The sequence below is a fragment of the Curcuma longa genome, chromosome 2 (genome assembly GCF_044706935.1).
Source record: "Curcuma longa cultivar G26 ecotype Majalengka, Jawa Barat chromosome 2, ITB_CL_G26_1.1, whole genome shotgun sequence".
In the NCBI taxonomy this organism is placed as follows: Eukaryota; Viridiplantae; Streptophyta; class Magnoliopsida; order Zingiberales; family Zingiberaceae; genus Curcuma; species Curcuma longa.
In genome coordinates, this window is record NC_133862.1 from 10,870,103 (window position 1) to 10,876,102 (window position 6,000).

The window sequence follows — 6,000 nt, forward strand, 5'->3', positions numbered from 1 at the left end:
TCCTGGATGCATAAAATGAGTTGGTCGTATTTAGAATTTGTGGTTAATTACCTAATTTAAAAGGATAAAAAAGAAAGAGTATGAATAAGTATGCATAATTTAAGCACACTTGAATCCGATTATTCAAATTAATTAGGTATTGGATTCTGGCATAAATTGATTTGTATGCAAGTAAATACCTAAGCGTCGAGTATTCATTTTAGTGCTTAATTAGAATCTTCTTAAAGAACAACTCCAGAAGCGAAAATACAAACGTATAGGATCAAAAGATTCCTAAATTTGCTCTGTTCTTCTCGTGGCGAGAAGAAGAAAGGATTTAGAACTGATGGGTGTGTTCCTCCATGAAGCTTCTCCATCATTACTCATGTCCACTCTCTGCTAAGACATCTAAGTGGAAGGGATGACAAACCCTGGAGAGGTTGAGGGACAACTTAAGCTTTGAAACACGACGTGTGGAAGATTACCATCATCTTCTCCAGTGCAGGCCACCAATTCGATAGAACACGAGGAACGAAGCTCGGGCTCCATGACAAGGCTTGTCTTGTCATATGCTGGCATGAGAGTCAGTTGGCTTTGCTGAGGGTCTAGGGCTTGTCAGTGAAGAGTGGATAAGATTACAATTGCAGATTTCGATGTCGCTCGCCTTTAGCTATTTCTGGCTTAATTCCAAAATAAAATGTCATTTATTCCGATGGATGGAACACCCGGACGAACTAAGCATTTGATTTCTGTTTGGAAAGGTCAAAAAGAGAGAATCGATCCATTCGGCAAAACAAAGAACCTTCTTAACGATAAAGAGAGAAGCGGAGATGATCATCAGAAGTACACAGTTAGTATCAGCAAGGCAGATGAACAGCCGATTCAGTCCGCATCAAGGTTGGGCATAGCCCTCATCATTTGATCTTTCCGCTCGATAAACAAAAAAGGAAAAAGAGGAAATAGAAGACGAAAACTCGCAACAAAACCACAAGAACTATGAATCTCAAAGCAGATCTGAGGACAAACGACCGCAAACCAAAGTGAAAGAAAATCGAAATAGAAGCACGAAAATAGCTAGGCTCAGGAATGAAAATGGGTAGAAGAATCGGTGTCAGCACATGAGACGAGAAACCTCATCAGCGTGGTGCATGACTTCAGAATTCATCATCGCCCGCTTCGAAGATCAGAACGGCGGAAGGTAGAGGATGCAAACCTGCGATGGGAGGAAGATGAATAGAGCCGGCGGTGTAGATGGGAAAAGTTGATTTATATACAGAGAGAGGAAAGGTGGCTACTCTGAAACCCTAGACTTTGTGGGTTAAAATTTTTGGCCCGGTCCAAATCTTAACCGCCGGCCGGCCCTTTGAGGTATTTTAATTTTATATCCATTAAGAATAAAAAAAATTGATTATCAAAAAATATATTAGGAATATTAAATGAGGTTGTCGAGTCTCTCAAATTGAAAAAAATATAATAATAACTTTTGATTTAAATGATTACCAAAGTGACTTCTTATTTTCCTTTTATCAAGTGAAAATGACTTAAGTTGAACTATCAAAGTATTCTTCGACAGTCGGTTTCATTAAAGAAAATAATTTTTAATTTATTTGTAAAATCATAAATTATTTGCATTAGTCGATCAAAATATTTCAAATCCTTTGGATAGCAACACAATTATATACACAACCAAATTACCAATTATGAGTAAATATATTAAAAATGCAATAAATGTCTTTAAATTTCATATTTTTGTCTGAACAAACCACGAGTCGCTTTCAAACTTGAAAATTAATATTAATGGAGTGGGTCCATCAACCTAATAATTAATTATTTTCAACCTTTATTTGTCTTTGTGGAAAAGCTTATGTGAACGGATAGCTTAATCAATCCAATTCCTTAGATCAAGTCATTCAAATATTTTTATTTTATTTTTTCTTTACATGAGATGAGTTCAACATAAACAAGTAAAAAGACTAAATTTAAGTAATTCAATTATGGTCATGGTATATGAGTACAATTGCTTCTGAAGCATGATTGACTTGATTATTACGGGACAGATTTATTGAAGTGAACAAGAATCAAATTTTGACAAAGTCAAAGTAATGCTCTCTCTCGTAATGATCAATTGTAATTTTCTGATTTACTTTTTCACATATGATCGTAGGATTGATCATGTAAAATCGTTGAAGTAGTGAATTCTACCTTTTTACTGAAGTGATAAGTACATATTAAAATTTTTCATACACTCAGGATTTGTATTTCAGTGTTTCTTACGGGGGAAGAAGACAATTGTGATTTTTGCTTGGGTGATTGCAAAATGGAATGTCACTTAGCTTCAAATTCATCGAGCAGTGCAATAGGGAGGAAAGCCCCACCATGTGTTTCCTTGCAAGGAAAATGTAGCTCTAATTTTTCCCTCATCCCACTCGATTCCACTCTTTTGGTCACAACTCATCAACGGCCAGGATCAGAAGCTAGTACCATTTTAAGATGCTCCAGCGAACCGGCATTGCATCGACGGCTGGAATTTCGGTCTGTTTCAGATCCGCTGCAGGGTTGTCGAATACGATTGGTGGTCGATAGCCAATAGAGAAGAGGATCGGGATGAGAAGCGGGTGCACGTGGGATGAAGCGAGGGGGAGTGCAAGGAGGCCTCTTGGTCTGATCTAGCTGAAGATTGTTGCCTAGTAGCCACGCCTGCGCCTCTTCCGCTCGCCGACGACGCTACTGGAGGAGAGGTAGATGTGATTATAGGGTATAAAATAAAGAGGCGAATCAAAATCCAGAAAAAGGGCCCGATCTTTTGAATCCTTGAATTTGAATTTCGCTTGCTTCGCTGTCGACGATTCAATTATTTATGTTTTGGAAGATTGTTGGCGTTTCTGGATTTCGTGCCTCGTTTCTCCATCTTTCTCGATCGATTTCCTGCTGAATTCTGATCCTTTCTTCGGGAATTTCGGTTTCTAGGTTTCTCCGCCGTTGGGATCGGGCGAGTGTCTAGGTTTTTGAACCTTTGACCTGATTGGGATCGCTGCTAGGGTTTGGAATCCGATGGTGGATTGACGATGGTGCGGCTTCTGGGATTGAGGAGTTTTGGCCTTGATCAGTCTCCGAGGGAGATCACCCGCACGGGTCCCGTCGCCGGACAGGGTAGCGGCGTTGCCGGCGGGGAGAACGGGTGGCTGATCCGGTTCTTCGATTCGGCTTTCTTTTGCGAGTGGATCGCGGTGAGCTATCTGTACAAGCACGACCATGACGGCGTCCGAGACTACCTTTGTAACAGGATGTATACTCTCCCTCTTACGGGAATCGAGAGCTACCTTTTCCAGATCTGCTACATGCTCGTCCACAAGCCGAGCCCGTCGCTTGACAGGTTCGTCATTGATACGTGCTCCAAGTCCCTCTGGATCGCCCTTAAGGTGCACTGGTTCCTCATGGCCGAGCTAGAGGACTCTGAGGACAACGAGGGGATCAGCCGGATCCAGGAGAAATGCCAGATTGCCGCCACTTTGATGGGTGAGTGGCCGCCTTTGGTTCTACCTCCACCGCCCCCTCCTACCATTCCATCTAGCCCCAGGAACAACCCTGTACTCAATCGTATATTATCATCTAAGCAAAAGCTATTGTCATTGGCGTCATCACCGACATTGGGTTCCAGTCACTTGTTTGATGAGAGCGGCCGAGTCAACAGCAGTACTGATGAGCACTCGGAGGAAAACAAGCTGTTAAAAAAGCTCATTCCGGGGCCAAAAGTACGGGATGCATTGTTCTTTAGAAAGTCTATAGAGAAGGATGAGGAGCCGGAAAAAGAAGGGTTTTTGAAAAGGCTTCTTAGCAAAGACAAAGAGGAAGACACGGACAAAGATGGATTCTTTAGAAGGCTTCTTAGAGATAGCAAGGATGATGATGGGGAGCTGACCTCTAGCTCAGAGGGTTTTTTGAAGAGATTATTTCGTGATAAAGAGGAGAAGCCAGGGGAGGACGATGAGAAAGAGGGTTTTATGCGTAGGATTTTTAAAGACAAGAATGAGGAGAATAAAGATGGTGGAATTACTAAGAATAAAGAGGAAGACAAGGCTAGTGAGAATATTGAGGTTGATGAGAAGGAAAATTTTTTTCGTAGACTTTTCAAAGAAAAGCATGAAGAGAGAAAGATAGTGGCCCTGAGAGGAGTTTGGACAAAGAGAAACATAATGAGATTGTTCAGGAAGAGGAGAAGGAGAACTTTGTCCTTAAGATTCTTAAGGATAAGAATGATGAGGACAGTGGGCATGCTGGAGATGGACAGAAGGAGAAGGTCCATAGGAGTTTGGAGAAGGACGACAAAGATAATTTCTTCCGTAGGCTTTTCAAAGAAAAAAGTGAAGAAAAGAAAGAAGGTTGGCCTAATAGGAATGAGGAGGAAGAGAGGTCCAAGAAAAGCATTGAGGATGATAGTATCTTTCGTAGACTTTTCAAGGACAAGAGTGAAGAAAAAAGGGTTGTTGGGCATGATAATCATGGTGATGACAAAGTTAGTACAAGTGTGGACGAAAGGGAGAAGGAGGGTTTCTTTCGCAGGTTTTTCAAGGAGAAGCATGATGACAGGAAAGTTGCTGGCCATGACCGAAATGAGGAAGAAAACAAGGATAGTGAGACATTGGATGAACGAGAGACCTCTGAGATTTTGTCATTTCGACGGTTGTTCCGGATCCATCCCGATGAAACAAAGGTTTCAAGTACCAGTGATAATGGTTCTTTTGAGAACAGTCCTGGGAACAGAAAATTTCTTCCGGCGGTTGTTCAGGGACCGAGAACGTTCTATAGAAGATTCTGAGTTACTCAATTCGAAGATCCAGAAGGAGGTAATTGTTGGGTTAATTTTTTCCTTAAGTTTTTATTACTGTTTAACAAGTTATTTGCCTTTCGTGAAGTTGAACTATTTGATTTCATTCCAAATGGTTGGTTACCTTTCAGTAAACTTGCTAAAATTTTACCAGCCTAGTGGCACTTATTGCATATAACAATTCAACTAAAATTTTGAGGATTTAAGTGCTAATATACTTACCTGACTATCGCAATTTATAAAAATATGATCAAAATCCAAAGCCTTCTCTCATCAAAAGGTAAACAACTGTTCATACCTCTTTTGACCATTCTATACCAATTTATAGTTTTTTTTTTGGCATATCATACATTTCATTTCACATTTTATTTTCTTAGACATTGAGAGGATGAAAGACCAAATGAGCAGATATTTTAGGTAGGTGTCACCGACTTAAGCTTGGTCTATGCATCTAATAGTAGGAGGTCTTGTTAATTTTTGATCAAGTATATTGGTACGAGGTATATTTGTGGTTTTTCAGAAGCATCAATATTAGTTTCTAAAGAAGCCTTTATCCAAAAAAATTTTAAATTGTACACCAGAAGCTTCTATGGAAGATTTCTTTTTTTTTTAAGGCTATAGTAAGCAGCAAACATTAATTTCACTTTTCCTTGTTTTTTCCCCTCTCAATCCTCTGTATCTGGTTACTTGTTCATAAATTGGCACTGCCTGAAGAATTAATCAGCTAATAAATAATCTGGTTAGTTGTGCAAAGTGTTGCATTTGTATTGCTAAGCAAGTTTTATATCTATCTCTCAAGTGATGCCTTAGGTGATTTTGTATCACGTTACTTTTTGTTAGGCTAGCTTGCAGCTTGTTTACTGGTTATATTTATTTATTGCAGAAATGCCCTGCCTCTCCAAGACAGCATAATGAAAAGGGGCATGGAAAACCACCTTTACCTAATAATGTGATATCAGAAAGTCGGAAAGGTTCTTATCATGCTTCACTGGAGTTTGTTCAGTCATTATGTGATACATCTTATGGACTGATTGACATATATCCTAATGAAGATCGAAAAATTGCTCTACGAGAGGTTAGATTATTTCGCCTTTCATATTTTGTGCCACAACATTTTTGAGATTCTATCTCCTGAGCAATGTTCTTTTATTTGTTCTCAGTCTCTTACTGAGATCAACTCACATGTTGCTGAGGCC

General features: G+C 39.8%; 1 non-coding gene and 1 pseudogene across 1 annotated transcript; one reads left to right on the top strand and one right to left on the bottom strand.

Moving 5' to 3' along the window:
* Nucleotides 1–1,055: 1,055 nt before the first annotated feature.
* LOC141822556 (small nucleolar RNA Z221/R21b) lies at nucleotides 1,056–1,152 on the bottom strand. The gene has a single exon (XR_012601288.1). It is a non-coding gene; the product is annotated as a small nucleolar RNA Z221/R21b (small nucleolar RNA).
* A 1,633-nt stretch (nucleotides 1,153–2,785) lies between these two features.
* Nucleotides 2,786–6,000, top strand: part of LOC141821597 (phosphatidylinositol 4-kinase beta 1-like) — a 5,558-nt pseudogene continuing 2,343 nt past the window's right edge.